This window comes from Haliotis asinina, chromosome 4 (genome assembly GCF_037392515.1).
Source record: "Haliotis asinina isolate JCU_RB_2024 chromosome 4, JCU_Hal_asi_v2, whole genome shotgun sequence".
Lineage (NCBI taxonomy): Eukaryota > Metazoa > Mollusca > Gastropoda > Lepetellida > Haliotidae > Haliotis > Haliotis asinina.
Window position 1 is genome coordinate 16,836,621 of NC_090283.1, and position 17,882 is coordinate 16,854,502.

At 41.0% G+C, this 17,882-nt stretch overlaps 1 pseudogene; it reads left to right on the plus strand.

The window, feature by feature from the left end:
• Positions 1 to 17,882, plus strand: part of LOC137280809 (uncharacterized) — a 56,071-nt pseudogene that overhangs the window by 5,114 nt on the left and 33,075 nt on the right.

The window sequence follows — 17,882 nt, forward strand, 5'->3', positions numbered from 1 at the left end:
GTGTCGCCCCACACGCAGAGGGCGGGGCGATACAGTGGGGGGACTGGCAGGGTATATCAGTGTATATCAGTGTATATCGCTGCACGCTTCTCTCGTATACACGAGGACTGGACAGACTGCATCTTCTTCACAAGCGACATCATGTATTCACAAACCAACAAACCCTCAATATTTGGATTCGTGTATGTAATAGATAGTGATATTTCTGTACAGTCAGGCCTTACTGGAATAGGTCTCCTGGAGACCAGACTGCATGTGCTATTAGGAGAACACCCTGACGCAACTATTGTACTTTTTGGTGACTTTAATGCACGGGTTGGTGACAAACAATATTTTATTGAGCACGACTCAACAGACTATATACCCATTGATGACATCGACTGTACAAATGGTACTTTTAACATCCCAAGAAATTCTAAAGATAAGATAATAAACCCAGAGGGAGCTAAATTGTTAGAAATGTGTCGCAATTTCAATCTACATTTTCTAAATGGTCGAGCTGGTAATAATGTTAGTGAGAATCTACATTTATTGGTCACCGAGGCAGCAGTGTTGTTGACTATTGTATTGTGTCAACTTGTGTCTATAAATACTTGACCCGGGAAGGTCCCGGGGTAGAACAGGCCTTCAGCAATCTTTATGCTTCAGCAACCTTTATGCTTGTCGTAAGAGGCGACAAACGGGATCGGGTGGTCAGGCTCGCTGACTTGGTTGACACATCGGTACCCAATCGCGCCGATCGATGATCATGCTGTTGATCACTGGATTGTCTGGTCCAGATACTAAACTCACTCACTCACTATAACTACTTCGTTTGATGAAGATCTGACTCTGATCATTTGCCCGTCACAGTTAACATAGCAACATCACATGACAGATCACGTGACAACATAGTGCACGAGCAAGCACGTGCGAATACTCACAACATCGGGTCAGGGAGATGGGATGACGAGAGAAAGGGTTAGTTTGTACAATTTATTAAAGACAATGTCGAACATTTTGGCCACTAATTCTATTACTGTATACATAATAACGTGATGATGCTATCAAAGCCCTGAATGATATTGTAATGAAGGGACAGCATGCACTGAGAGACACACACAGACATGTTACACGAGCCTATAGGTCAACCCTACACCTTACACGTATTCAGCCATCCTGTTTCGACCAGCAATGTGAAGAAGCTAAACGGCTGAAATATAATGTACTAAATAAATTCAGGAAAACGAATGTTAAAAACCATTGTAAACAATGCCTACACGCCAAAATATAATTTCACAGTTTATGTCGTGAAAAAGAACATGAAGAAAATATTATGAATGAAATAGTTGAGGCTGCCAAAAGGAAAGGTTGTCGATATTTTTGGAAATCGATTAAAATATTGCTTGTGTACAGAAAACACCAACCAAACTATAACAGCAGATGAATGATATAACTATTTTAGGGAACTCCTTGATCATGAAACCGTAATTGGCGATGGCATGTTACAGATTGCTTCAGCTGTCATAATGCCAATGAATGTGATGACTGTACAGTTGCCGATGAACTACTTGATAGTAGTATTAATGATAACGAGATTCCTTGTGCCATTAAAAGTCTGAATGATGGGAAAGATGGGGCAACCGTAGAAGTATTGAAAGAAGTCAGTAATTTGGTTTTTTAACCTTATATAAGATGTTTGTTTAACCATGTTTTGGAGACAGGCCTGTTTCCCGATGCGTGGAATATTGGCTTAATCGTGCCATTGTGCAAATCAGGGGATAAGAAAGTCCCCAGTCACTACAGGGGTATAGCCCTGATGAACACTGTAAATAAGATATTGTCTACTGTGATAGATAATTGCGTCAAACTCTGGATCTCGAGTCATAAACTATTATCAGAGAGTCAGGCAGGTTTCAGAGAAGAATACTCTACTCTTGATCATATTTGCACCTTGAACAGTCTTGCACACAAATATCTGCGCAAGAAGGGAGGAAAATGTTAATGTTTTTGTGGATTTCCGAAAGGCATTCGATCGCGACTCTGTGAATACATCCAAACTCATTTATGTTATGATGCAGTCTGGTATACAAGCTTCAACGTTTATTAAAGGTCACTACAAAAAATCAGACATAATTAAAATACAATTATCAATTATTCGTGACATATAATATACATTGCTGCTTGCAAAAAAATAAATATGGACAATTATAAGCGTACAATGGAGATTCAAAAGTGCAATATTTTGTACTTGGGCTTACCTCCCTCGAAACGAAGCCCTCGGGAGACCGATCCCAGTCATGGCGGGTGGGGGTGCACTCGGCTTCCGACTGGCTGGTTCACTTGCTAATACGTTGAGGGCACATTGTGTGTACAGAAAGATGACCTGTTTGATGATCATTTTAGAAGTATGGCGAGTCACAAGAAAGTAAGATTCTATATGGATAACAACTTGTTTTATTGTACTTGATGCGTCGTTTCAGTATGGATTCATATATCGTTGTCAAAAAAATCATGTGCAATAGAAGAAATTGTTATGCATAAAGAATGTATATAGAGATGTTGGTTTTGTTGATACATGTTCTCGGAATTTGTGTCCGATCCAATCACAAATCATCTCTGTAGAGCTGGTAAACCACTGCGCGGCTGGAAACTGTCATTCGTCCAAGTACAAAGCAGGACTTGAAACTGACACCAGTTTCTGTCAGATCCAGTCATCTGATAAAAATGGATGCAGTTTGTTTGCAGGTAGACATATAGGTGTCAATGAATCAGACATTGAGCTTTCTCTGTGACAGAGGCTGCTTACCACAATCAACAAGTTTGTTTTTTTATGTAACGAGTAGATTATTTACTTGTTTGTGTACACAACCAAGATTAGACTACTGCTCACGACCTCATACTCCGGGCAGGCATTCTGTTTCAAGCTCCGCGAAGATATTTACTGCGCATGGGTTATGGGCGCAGCGCAGCACAGCTGTTGAAACCACTTTTTCCCCCAACGCTGCAAGATAAAAGCTGCAAGGTTTTCTAAACGTCCGTATCATCACCTTACCACCTTTGGTCATTGTAACCTCACAGAGGATGAATACCATATACTTCTAGAATGCCCTAATCATATTTAAAGGGGCACTGATGCGGAGCAATTTCCGTGCTTGTTCCTTTTGTTGTTGTTTTTCTCTGGTGTGTACCCGGATGATATCCCGGAATTCTTAGCTGGTTCGTGACCTCTGCTGTGCAGCCCGTACGCGCAATTTAGAGTTAAATTATGGGCAGATCAACTATGGTGAAGTCAGTTTCACTTCGTTACAAATGTATTATGAATACAAATAAAACACTTTGAAGGTTAATCATCTGCCAATGGAAGAAGTGGTAAAAAACGATTAGGACGGAAAAATATCGAAGCCAAGGTACGTCTTTATATTTTGTCTCATAACCCTTATTAGTTTATTGTCATATTTGTATGAATTTGAAAATTAATAAAAGAACACACGGTCTACTTATACTTATGGTACATTTCTAACATGACTGTAAGATTTAAACATTGTATAGACTGCCAGTGTCGATCCTGTATCACACACGCCCTATGCGCGATCTAGTGTGTGTTTTCTGTCATACAGATTCTCCTGAATGCTACAACAAATAAATTAAAACGAAATGCAAATACTGAATTTAAAACAGACTAATGTTATAGCAACAATGTCAGGCTACTGCCTTGTTCAGGAATGTATCCACCAATATCCACATAAAAGAACGATATTCCATTCATCTGTAGCTGGTAAATAATCCTGCTCTAAGCCGTGTGTCTTACAAAAGTCTAATTTGCGAAAAAGTGAAACATCGTTTCAGGTCTTACACATTGGTGAAAACCTGATAAACCTCTCATTGGTCACCCAAGAGAGCACACCTGGCAACTAATTGTATGATGTCCGCCATTCTAAGTAATTTAGTTAACCAATAAATAGCAATCAATCAACGCAATGATGGTTAATTCTTTGAAGGGAGGATGTTGTTTTTACACTCGCGCTTTATGACAGGGTGTAGTCAGTATAGATTAGTACATCTACACACACTACCGTGTGACAAATCTGCTGTGGAAGTAATTAATCAGTGTGGTATCGGTTAATCCTTTGATCGATGTTTGTTTTTGTAACTCAGCTGATAAACCCTCTTGCATCACTTACATGTACATATTACATAACATACAATACATTTGCCACTGCAGACCTTAATTTATAATGTTGAGTATTTACTCCAGACAGGAGAAATGCCAAATGGGAACCTTTGTTGAGTAATCTGAGTGGTGTTACCACCAATTATACCTGTTATAAATTCATTAAAAGACCAAGTGAATGGTTAAGAATGAAGATTTTATGGATATCAACTTCTTTATGAGAGAACACAACGTTTCGGAGTTAATGCTTACTCCTTCATCAGGTGATTGAGAAAGGGATACAGAGGTGTATTTATATGTACAGGTAAAACAATAACAAAGTAACAAGTGGAATGAGTTAACGAAAGCTAGTATAAACAAGCACTGATAGGAAGCCGATAGTTAAGATAACAATGATGGAAGCCAACGGTAATGCATTACAGTTGATTGGATATGTATACATAACATGATTGGGGATAAGGATGGAAGCCAATGGTGATACATTACGCATGATAGGATGATGTACATAACACACGATAGGGGGTGAGCATGTATACATGAGGGTTGGTGATGTACAAACACAAGTATGTACTCGGGTAGATAGGCTATACATGAATTACATAGATAGAATGTACACAGGTAGATGAGATTAATTTATCAATAAGTCCCAGGCACTTGGTAGGTACACTCCTTGGTCGCGGCTGATGGCTGGTGTAATCATTTTGACGTAAGAAAATTTTCAGATTTCTCTGCCAATGGCAAAGTCGTTGTTTTTAGTTCATGAATTGAAATAATTCAACTGTGTGTCTTTATTGTCATATATAATAATTTAGGATAGCTACCATAGCTACCAAAATTTACGCATGATTTTTGCTATGACAGTTTGGCCAACCCCCAAAACTATATAAAAATAAAGCTTTGCAATCTTTCGGACTTATATGAAACAACTAGCTTACTACGTGCCTGTAGACGTCATATTTTCACATGACATGATTAAATATGGAGGTAAAACACATAAATAGGATCAAATTGGTTAAATCTTCCAGTCTTCCAGGCATCAGAAAAAACTACACTGCTGGGATATTTTGTTACAATCAGATAAGGAAAACCATGGATATTTTTAAATAATGGCATATGATGGGCAGCCGGCCTCCTGACTGTTTAGGGTGAAGAAATTCTGCTAGTGTAGACAAGGAGCCCAGTCCCTTTGTCCGTCACGGTCGAGGGAGCGGGTGTTGACCAACTTGCATCTTGGTTTCGTAATTACACCGTTGGTGAGAAACATTCGCTCCGCATCAGTGCCCCTTTAAGATATACATACCTACCCCTCTATCTGTATAGACAACCATCAAAAGAAATGTTTACTGCTGTTTTAGCAACGAATGACGTGCAATTACTGTTCAAGATAGCACTATTACTGTACCATATAAATCGCAATAAATCACATCGCCAATAGCTCTGTAGTACAATTAACATTGCCTATCTGTGGTATACTATTTACGTCGTATTGCGTGGTAGCGCTGTCACTATGTACATGTCAATATATTTACACTGTACTGTTGGCCTCCGGGCCATATATTACCCGTGAAGGTCCTGGGGTAGAATAGGCCTTCAGCAACCCATGCTTGCCATGAAAGGCGACTATGCTTGTCGTAAGACGCGACTAACGGGATCGGGTGGTCAGGCTCGCAGACTTGTTTGACACATGTCATCGGTTCCCAATTGCACAATCGATGCTCATGTTGTTGATCACTGGATTGTCTGATCCAGACTCGATTATTTACAGACCACCGCCATAAAGGTGGAATATTGCTGAGAGCGGCGTAAAACTATACTCACTCTCTCACTCACTCACCGGGCCATATATACCAATAAAATCTGTCTGTCTGTCTGTCTATTTAATGATAGATTCGAAGTCGGCGTAGATGACATATGGCACCGGCATTTGATTTTTGTGGTTGATAAGTTTCAAGATATTGTTGTTTTCTCTCGGGCATATCTATTCGCAGGGCTGTCTCCCCTATAAGTGGGCAATCTATCCTGTGCGAATCGAACAGATCAGCCTTTGAAAACCCATGAAGACACCTTTCACGAAAGTGTTTCTTTTCCCTGTGTTTCGATTGATGGATTGTACAACAGTCGGCTAAAAAACGCAATCAATGTGTAGTGATATTTTTCACCTTGTTGGACCATAAATATATTGATCTTTTTACGACCACCCTTATACAATAAAGGACTTATCCTGTGTGCTATTACGTTGATGCCTTCGTGTCCGAATACGTTGATGGCTAAGTCTGGATTCTGTTGTTCTATGTTTTTTTTTATGAGAGATACGGGTGGATTCGTCTATACCTTCCCAGTTGAGCCCGTTATCTTCTACGTAACTGTAAAGTCTATCGGAATGTTTTTCAGCTGGAAATTTAGCAGATCTTATCACTACCCTTATACAATTGTTGCCTCGGTTTTAAACGTCAACCATGGCTTGTTTTCCTTGAAATACTCAGACGCGGGTAAGTACGTTCCACCTCTCAACGGTGTATAATTTGCTACATCCAGACAGACCATGTTAATCTTGTCAACAACCCAACCAGACCCATATTATTGTAACGTTATAGGGTTTCTCGCATTTTTTCTATAGATAGTTGATAGTGTCTGGTTGCGTTGTAACTTCTTGATTACCTCTGACGCACAAATTGGTGTATTCAGTTGTTCCATTCGCCTTTGTTTCTCTTGTGTCATCTTAGACGTGAGTTGAAATTTAATACCTCTTACATCTTTCAGTTCATTTGCTTTGTCAAATATCAGTGCTTTTTTAATCTTCAATGTCTATGTTTCTTTGAACTTCCAACCTCTCAAATATTTACCTACAGCATGCTCAGTAGGCATGAATTGTAACTCTGTAGGTTATTGCTCTTTCAGTAATTCAATGAGCGCAGATTTCCTCATACGAGAGTAACCTCGCACTCCACGTGCTTGCTTTGTTAGTTCTTTCACAGTAGGTGTCTTTTGCTAAACAGCTGTTGTAAAAAATATAGGAATGTGCAATCTCAGGATATACCCGTTAAACTGAGCACATGTGAGCTGGTCCGCAGTAGAGCAATTGGTAGCGAAACTGACCCCCAGGTATACCGTACGTAGCGCACCCGTGTATTTGTGACTTCGTATCTGACGTTGCCTCTGTGATCCCCTTGCAACTTTTGTACAGCGAGGAACTTGAGACCCTTGCACATTCCGTGAAGCAAAGGAGCGAGTGGGGCACTCTCATGGTGAGAGAAATTCACCAAGGCAGTCTTCCTCGGGAGAAGTGCGCAGATATCTTTCTAACTCAATTAAAATCTTTCTGCCTTTTTTTTGAGTGTCAGCTAGGTTAGGTAATTAGATTAGTTACCTGTATTTGCACCTGTAGAATTAGTTTAGTATAGGTATTGTGGTTACTTATATCTTAAGGGGAGGAATAAAGTTTTGCAAAACAAACTGTTCTTCTGTTGTGGTTACTTTGGTATGTGACATTTTGGTGGCAGCGGTGGGATAATTGGATTATTTGTCAGTATCAAAGTGAACCCGAGTTGTGTTCTGTAGCGCATTTGATGTTGCGTTGTTGATTGTACATCGCTGGAGACTCATTGTGTCCATTAAGAGGGGAGAGAACATCCGGCACCACATCTGCCTTGAGTGTATGATTTGGAATCAAGGGTAGAGGGTGTATTGTGGTTATTGGTCAGTTAAGGCCATTGGTTTGTCGTGAAACATTTTGAGCATTGGGATATATGGGAAATCACCCCCGGTTTTATTTTTCTTGTTAGGATCCCTATTTCTGTCAGACAGTTTGACTTTGTGTGCACCCTGCTTTGCTCTCATACAGACAATTATGGACATTGACAAACGTATCAAACTGGGTCAGAGTTTAGGGTATGAGAAAGATGGTTTGAGAGTGTTTGTGAAAGAGCAAATTGAGAATGTGAAAGAAAAAGACAGACTCGAACGAGAGGAAAGAACTAGGGAGCGGAAAATTAAAAAGTTAGAACTGGAGGAAAGAAAGGAGAAAGAAAGGTTAGAATGGGAACGAGAGAGAGAAAGATTAGAATTAGAGAAAGAAAAGTGTAAAATACAGTCAAATGAAAGAAAAGAGTAGGGCAGGAAATCAAGAACGGCAGGTAGGAGAGAATAGATCAGCAGCCATTGCCAAGATGCCTAAAATGCCTCCATTTGACGACCACAATGACAACATTGATGCATATCTGCAAAGGTTTGAACGTGTAGCTACATTACAAGGCTGGGACCTGCCCCACTGGGCAGCTTAGCTGTGTACTCTGCTAAAAGGTAAGGCTTTAGAAGAATACTCCCGATTAAATGCCTCTGAGGCTGAAAATTACAATGCAGTTAAAACTGCATTAAGTAAACGTTATGAAATGACTGAGGATGGATTCCATCAGAAATTTAGGACAGCTAAAACTGAAACAGGTGAGATTTTCACACAATTTGTAGTTCGAATTGAGAACTATTTCAACAGATGGATTGACCTGAGCACAAAGACGTTCGAAGGTGTGAGAGATTTGCTGCTGCGTGAACAGATTTTGAATGTGACTGGAAGGGATCTGGGTATATTATTGAGAGAGAGAAAGCCAAAAGACGCTATGGAAAGGGCCAGACTAGCAGAGCAATTTATAAAAGCTAGAGGTACGAGTCATGGAAGATACAATAGACCAGTTATTCCAGGTCAAACTGACAAGCAGGTTTCCAAAGGCAAAATAGTCGAGGGTAGCGCATCAGGTAAATATGGTACTTGTTCCAAACAATTTGTTCCTATTAAGGAAAGAACATAATACAACTGCAATCAAACTGGGCATTTGGCAGCACAGTGCAGGAAACCCAAGTTAAAGTGGCGAGTATCCAAGTGAGTGAAGACAATAAAAACATGTCTGTAATACATCCAGATAATACAAAAGTAGAGCCCTGCATACATGAAGTTCTAGATGGTGATGCAGCAACTTCTGGGGAGGTTAGTGAAGCAGATGTAGCCTCAGGGAGTGTGCTTACCAAAGATCACATGTCATTTTATCAGGGAAAGGTAAACGGCACTCCAGTAGATGTGCTTAGAGACACGGGATGTAACGGTGTAACAGTGAGGAGCTCAATGGCAAGAGATGCATGTTTGGACTTCAGAAACACAATCTTGTAAATGAGCAGATAGTATGATCTTGACACTTCCGGTAGCATGGATTACGGTAAATACACCCCTTTACACTTGTATAGTAAGAGCAGCATGTGTGGACACACCAATCTGTGACTTAATATTAAGCAGTATTCCTGGAGTTAGAGAGCCAGGAGATCCAGACTTGGTGTGGGATAAGAAGAACATCAAAACAGTAGGTGCTGTAGAGACAAGGGGCCATAGAAGAGTACGCCAAGAAAACATGGATCCCTTGAAGACACTGGAAGCTGTTGGGTTGACACTGAGTCGAGGTGAGTTCGTGTCCCTACGACATAAGGATTCAAGTCTGAACAAAATAAAAAAATTAGTGGAAGAAGGTAAGATTAGGGAGACCCGACATAGTACTTCCTCTTACTTTGTGGAGAATTATATGTTGTATAGGAAGCATACTTCCAATAAAACGGACAATGGTAAACAAGTTGTACAGGCGGTAGTACCAGTCAGACTGCGCACACAGGTAATGAAGGTATGTCATGAAGCACTGGTGGGTGGACATCTTGGAATCAAGAAGACTCGAGATAGGGTAATCTCACAGTTTTATTGGTCAGGAGTAATTGGTGATGTCAGAAAACATGTTCAGTCTTGTGATATTTGTCAACGTACCATGCCGAAGGGAAAGGTAAGGAAAATACCACTGGGACAAATGCCATTAATTGAAGTGCCATTTGAGAGGGTAGCTGTTGATTTGATTGGTCCATTGTATCGTGTCACAGACAAGGGTAATAGGTACATACTGACGGTGGTTGATTATGCAATACGATACCCAGAAGCAGTAGCTTTACCCAGAGTAGAGACTGAATATGTTGCCGAAGCTTTGTTCGAGATATTCAGTAGGGTTGGTATCCCCAAGGAGATATTAACAGACATGGGAGCCCAGTTCACTTCAGGCGTGATGAAGGAGGTAAGTAGACTATTGTCCATGCATCAGCTTACTACTTCCCCTTATCATCCAATGTGCAATGGCCTGGTAGAGAAGTTCAGTGGAACCCTGAAGACGATGCTGAAACGGATGTGTGCAGAACGGCCAAATGACTGGGACAGGTTTGTACCTGCTTTGTTATTTGCTTACCGAGAGGTACCTCAAGAGAGTTTGGGTTTTGCCCAGTTTGAACTCTTATATGGACGCACTGTGAGAGGACCAGTGCAGATTCTAAGAGAAATCTGGACACGAGATATACCAAATCCAGAGGTAAGAACCACATATGAGTATGTGCTAGATCTTCAAAACCGTCTTGAGGAGACTATTCACGTAGCACAGCAAGAACTGCAACAGAAAGCATGTAAATACAAAAAGTTCTTTGATGTGAAGTCCAAGCCAAGACAAATGAAGGTTGGTGAGTATTAGTTCTGTTGCCCACTCATTCAATCAAACTGTTGCTGCAGTGGAAAGGGCCATATGAAATACTGGATACCTTTGGCATTGGCAATTACGGAATACAGGTAGGTAACAAGATTAAAACCTATCATGCCAATCTACTGAAAAGGTACATTGAGAGAGAGGAGGTCAAGGACACAGCTGTATGTGACGTCAGCATAGCTCATCTTGTGCATGTCAGTGCTGGTCTGGTGGATGTCAAGGCTGAAGAGGTGAGTACTTTAGACATAGCTTCACCTACTTTAGTTTCTAAGGAAACGTATCAGGATGTATACATTTCTGAAGATTTGACAGAGGAGCAACAAAATGAGGTGAGGGAGCTCAAAAGTGAATTTAAAATGTACTGAGTGATTTACCAGGGAAGGTACATTATGTGGAATATAAGATCAAGCTGACATGTAATGAGCCTATACGATCCAAGCCCTATCCACTTCCTCATCACATGAGAGATGCTGTAGCCAAGGAGATACAGCTAATGTTAGACATGGGGGTGATAGAACCGTGTCAGTCACCATATGCATCCCCCATTGTACTTGTGAAGAAGCCTGACTCGACTTGCAGATTTTGTACCGATTTTCGCAAACTGAATCAGGTGACCGTATTTGATGCCGAACCAATTCCATTAGCTGATTCCATCTTTGCAAGGTTACGGAACTGTAAATATCTTACCAAACTTGATGTAAGCAAAGCATATTGGCAGATTCCAATGGAAGAGAGTAGCAAAGAACTGACAGCATATATAACTCCTGATGAATTATACCAATGGAAGGTGATGCCATTTGGAGTAGATAATGCACCTGCAGTATTTTTCCGACTGATGAGGCAAGTATTGCACAACATACCAAATACAGACAACTTCATAGACAACATCATAGAAGGAACTGAGGACTGGTATGGTATTGTATGGTATGGTATTGTATGGTATGGTACGACATGGCAAGTCTGAGAGCAATATTTACAAGGTTAAGACAATTCCTTCTTACAGTTCGACCTTCAATGGTAAAAGTGGAATGTAAACATCTGGACTTTTTAGGGCACAAGGTGGGTAGTGGTCTTATTCAACCAGATGGTAAGAATGTAGAAAAAATCCTAAATGTGGAGCGACCTCAAACCAAGAAACAAGTGAGAGCGTTGTTGGGACTGACCGGGTACTACCGGAAATTTATCCCAAACTATGCAGTTATAGCAGTTCCGCTAACTGATCTCACAAAGAAAGTAAAGCTAAACAAGGTAATATGGACAAAAAGCCAGGAATTAGTTTTCACAACGTTGAGAACCCATATGTCAAGTTTTCCTATCTTGAAACTGCCCGACTTGCAGACACCATTCTTGGTAAGAACAGACGCTTCTGATGTTGGAATCGGAGCTGTACTGCTACAAGAACAGGAAGGTGAGCGATTTCCAATATTGTTTGTGAGTCGGAAGTTAGTAGATCGTGAGAGAGCGTATTCTACAATAGAAAGGAGTGTTTTGGCTATTCTGTGGGCAATACAGAAGTTAGAAAGATATATGTATGGGAGAGAATTCATCTTGGAGACTGACCATAAACCCTTAATATGGATGACCAAAGCAAAACCGACCAATGGACGAGTAATGAGGTGGGCCCTAACTTTGCAATCCTATAGCTACAGATTTCTAACTGGTGCAATCACAGGAAGTGAGAATGTTGGGGGCTGATCTCTTGGGCCGGTGTTCACCCTAGTCATACTATGTGTATGGCAGTATGTAAATAATGTACTCTTTGCATCTCCAGATTATTTGTCAGCAGTTATTTCTTATGTATTATTGTGCCATTGTCTATTTAGACAATTGTGTTTTATGATATTTATGCATTAACACAAACTTAAATGTGACTTGAGTGTAATATGTAATTGTACTTGTGTACAATTATTTGAAGAGGGGGAGTGATGTCAAGATCACAGATGATTTTATTTATATAATTAGTTTATGGTACTGTAAATAGATGTAGTATGGTATTGTTAGAGTGGGTTATAAATCGTTGGGGGGGTTGTTGTTAGATTATATTCGGTAATACTATGGGAACAGGGTTATGTTCAGGGAAGCGTGACCAGGTATGGCCACAGAGCTGGGGAGTTAATTCATAAACAATAGAGAGGTGTTGAGTAGCTTGGGTATGGGAGGTCAGTATAAATAGTGAGGAAGGGTAGTAATCTGCACAGTCAGCCAGAATCACCACTGTGTTCACCTGCATGGGTTCAACTTTCGTATGGGATTGCATCTCACGCTGGCTGGCGTAAGTTTTTATTATCATTATTACTTTTGTATTTATTGATTGAGTAGATGTAGCAAGAAATTGTTTAACTGATGTAGTATTTCTAGATGTATGTGTACATTGTAACATTATATAGCCACAAAGCCAGTCAAAATTTGAATATTACCGTTCCACAAAAACTGTTCCACTTTCACATTTGGTAATGGGAGTAAAGTACATGTATAAAGTATGAGACATTGACACATGTCTTAATGAGTATCTGTAGTTACTTATATTGTATTGTAGTGTCCCGGAACTGGCCGGTTATCCTTAAAGTAAAGAGAGGGGAATTATCTCCGCCTGTAAGGAGACAGACAAGAGTCTTGCCTTTTGTATAAGGAGCATGTATCTCCTAGTAATGTGCGATGTGGATGGCACAGCCATCAAACATTACACAGGCCCCTTAAACTCCGTGAGGGAAACCATCGCCTGAGTGTGAGGGATACCACACAAATACAATTGACGTCATCAAGTGGAACCAAAGTGCACTGACATTCTGATTACATCATATAGAGAAAGTGTTCTCTCTGAGTGGCAAATTCCTTTGTTGTTATTTAGTTCAATTGTTTAGTTTCCAATTGGGATTATATGTAATCATTATCTATATTAGTGAGGGTATTAGGATTTTAGTGTATTTAGTAGTAGTAGTGTTATTATAACTTTAGCAATGTAAATGGTAGACAGAACGGTATATGCAGCTAGGTTAGGTAATTAGATTAGTTAGTTGTATTTGCACCTGTAGAATTAGTTTAGTATAGGTAGTGGGGTTACTTATATCTTAAGGGGAGGAATAAAGTTTTGCAAAACAAACTGTTCTTCTGTTGTGGTCCCTTTGGTATGTGACAAGAATAATAGGTAATATACTTGATAGTTAATCCTATCCGTCAGCACTGGTGGTCACAGCAATGATGGTCGTACGCGATAAGGCTGGTAAACCTCTGAGATTTGACGTCTGCCACTGACGGCTGAGTCACTGTGAAGTTTACAAGATCCGAGAACAAATGTAATGACGTCATGATTACGTATTTGACGTCACCGGCTTCAGACCGCCTGTCAAAGTTTATGCCAGAGACAGATTTATGTCTTGTCCGACTGGTTAGAGAACACAAGATGGCTCTTATAATATTGTTTCTGTCCATGATGGAGATCCAGTTCCCAGTCCTACCTGCTGACATACCACCATGGCGAAGCGGTTTACACGCAATGCCACACCACCCTATGCCACCCACGTGTGTTGATGTTAGTTTGATCCAGCCACCCGACAGGCACACATGTATTACTCGTTATTTTGTAGTTTCTTTGAACGTAGGACCTGGTAAATCTTGAGTAGCTTGTACTGAGTACCCCATAAACAGGGAACTAAGGCACTATAAGCAAACGAATCATGTTAGAAGTGGGGCGCCCCTTTCAGAGTGTTGGGATTAGGGCGTCCATGTCGAAGGTGAGGCATCTGTTTGAGAGTGTTATGCTTTGTGAGCCTTGTTAAGGGTGGGGCATGCCTTTTACAGTCTTAGATAACCATGCTATGGTGGGGCACCGTCTTTTGGGGTTTTAGGGCTAGGGAGCAATGTTTAGGGTGGGGTATTCCCTGTAGAGTCTTAGGGGTAGGTAGACATGTTAGGATGGGGCACCCCCCTTCTGGTGCATTGCGAGTTGGAAGCCATGTTAGGGTTGGGCACCCATTTAGTGTCTTAGGGTTTGGGAGCCATATTAGAGAGGGTCATTCCCCTTACCGCCTTAGGGTTACAGAACCATGTCAGGGTGGGGCACCCCGTTATAGTCTTACAGCTAGGAAGCCAATTTTGGTGGGGCTCCTGTTTAGAGCCTAACCTTTAGGGACCTAACCTTAGAGTCCTGGGGTTAGGGAGCTATGTTACGGTGGGGCACCGCTCTTAGTGTTAGTTGATTTAGGGTGGGCCACCCCTGTGGTGTCTTAGGGTAAAGGAGCCAGGTTAGGTTTGGGCACCCCCTTTAGAGTATTAGGGTTACGGAGCCATGTTATTGTGGGTACCCCTTTTGGAGTCATTGGGTTAGGAAGCCATGTAAGTTTGGGACACCACCTTTAGATTGTTAGGGTGGGGCACCTCTTTTAGAGCCTTAGAGTCAGGGAGCCATGTTAGGGTGGGACACCCCTTTTTAGAGTATTAGGGTTAGGGAGCCATGTAAGGGGTGGGGTACGCCTTGAGAGTATGAGTGTTTTGAAGCTATGTTGAAGTCTGTGGTTACAGAGCCTTGTTCAGGGTGGGGCACCCCTTTCACAGCATGAGGCTTTACAAAACATGTTAAGGGTGGGGCACACGTTTTTAGGGTGTGAAGGTAAGAAATCATGTTAGGATGGGCACCCCCCTTGACGCGTTTTGAACGATGAATGTGTATGCAGAGGTAGCATGTCCGACCAGTCCCAGTACATTTGGACAGCTTCTACACAGCACACCTGTGGAATGCCCATGGCACATCACACACAACAGAATGGGTGATTTTAACCCTGAATACAAACAACATGTTGATTAAATAACTCATGTTTGTTGATTTTCATTTGTGAATACCAGCACCAAAGTCAGATTGTTTTTAGGGTGAGTGAGAAAACTGATTGTCTTTGTAACCCCTGATAAAGAGGATTATGTGAATTAGAGAAATAATGCGTTTTACTGTTCTGAATTGAACTGTACTGTGCTGCACTCTGTTGTGTTGTGGTGAACTGAACCGTGCTATGCAGAACTCTTCTGAAGTTCACTGATCTGTAGTGTACTGTATTGTACTGAACTGAAGATACACTGTACTGAACGTAAATGTTCTGTACTAAGCTGTACTGACCATTGCTGTACTGTTCTGTACAGTAGTAGCTGATCACTCAGTGAGTCAGTCAATCAATCAGTCAGTCAAGCAATGATTCGATGATTTTAAATTGTAAAAATTGTAATTATTTTTCATGTGTAATGTTTTATTACAACTTGTATGCTTCATACTGTTTCTGTGTAATTTCAGACCAGAAAGAGACATGGTGACGGCAATGCTGACATACAGGGTGTTGAGCCCGAATAGAAGACATGGGGTGTTGCCTCAAAATATCACATATGGATCACTAGCATCTGTGGTGGTGATCCTGGTGATCATAAACTGTATGTGCAGTTTCAGGGGTTTCTTGTCTACGTTTGTCACATTTCTTGGCAGAACACAGCAAGGGTAGAGTAAGATCGCAGGGTGCAGTCTTTCACTCACCATATCAGTCACTGGATTGTCTAGTCCACACCTGATTTTGTCAGTTCTATACTGAAATGCACCCAAGGGTAGAGTTGGGGTTTGTGTTAGGGTTAGGTACACTGTCATTTACATCACAGCAAGGGTCGAGTTAGATCACAGTGTGCAGAGTTTTTCACTCACCATATCAATCACTTGGTTGTCTAGTTCACACCTGATTTTGTCAGTTCTATACTGAAATGCACCCAAGGGTAGAGTTGAGGTTTGTGTTAAGGTTGGGTTCACTGTCATTTACATCACAGCAAGGGTCGAGTTAGATCACAGTGTGCAGTTTTTCACTCACCATATCAATCACTTGATTGTCTAGTTCACACCTGATAATTTATGACTGCTAATAACCAAACGTTTATCAGTCAAGTGAAACTTGATTTGATCTGCAGGTTTGACTTAATTACATACAGAAAAATGGTGCACTCAAGACTGAAATTTCAACCACTATTCAGTTACCTTAAAACTTCTTTTAATGCTGTGCATATTAGGAATAACAACAAACACTTGTTTGTCTGTATGGTTGTTTGTTTTCTGCACTCAGTAATATTTTCAGCTATATCATGAGAGTAAATATGGAAGTCTGGACCAGACAACTCAGTGACTGAGATCCTGAGCTAATCTACACAAGTTGGGCATAATGGATTGCATTACACAGAAACACACCTGTTCCACTTTGTTCTTACAACCAGCAAATGACGCTGGAGAACTTCAAGTCTATCACAACACTGGCATGGAAGAGATGTATTGATTGTGCATTTTCTTCAAATGGTCAAGTGGTTGACTCTGGATATATCCTAGTATGGGTGGATCTTGATAGCCTTCACAGTGACCATACACACCACAGACCATTCAAATATTGAATTGCTAATACAGAGTTTCTAAAGGGTTCCATATCTTTACGGTAGTTTGTGTAGCTTCAAGGAGATTTGTATGTGGTTTTGTACATAGTGGATGGTCTACATAGGGTGAATGGTCTCTGTAGGGTGACAGACAGGGACACACCAGCCACATGTTGTCCTGGGAGAGAAATATATTGTGGTATGGGTAGAGTTCTCAAGAAAGGAAATGACATTAGTAAGTACATTACATATTGGTGGGGTGGAGTTCAGAAATAAGAGCATTAAAATATTTGTTTGGTGGTGTTTATTGGACGTTAAAGTTAGTCCCTTGAGTTGGGACAATAAGCTTGCACACTCACTACGATGACTTTAACAGGTGATGATGATGATGTTCAGGTAGGACAAGGGAAAAATTCAACAAATAGGTGCACATTACTTTTCTTCTAAAGAATACGCCAACCGTGATATTCTCTTCATCTTCACATCTTAAATTATATGGGAAAACTCGTAAGTTTGCACAGGACAAGATGCCACGGTCTCACGAAGCCACATCTTACCATGCCATGCCACACCCTACTATCCCATTTCACAGCATGCCATGCCACACCCCACTATCCCACTTCACAGCATGCCATATCCCAGGATATCTCAACCCCACCATGCCACAGTCTCAGACTTAGGCTTCGTGGGTTTGGGAACGCATCTTTTTCAGATATTTCTCTGACGCTTCAGTCACTTTGCCCTGCTCGTCACACTATGCATACACGAGCAGCCATGTCATCACGCATTTCATGAAACCTGCT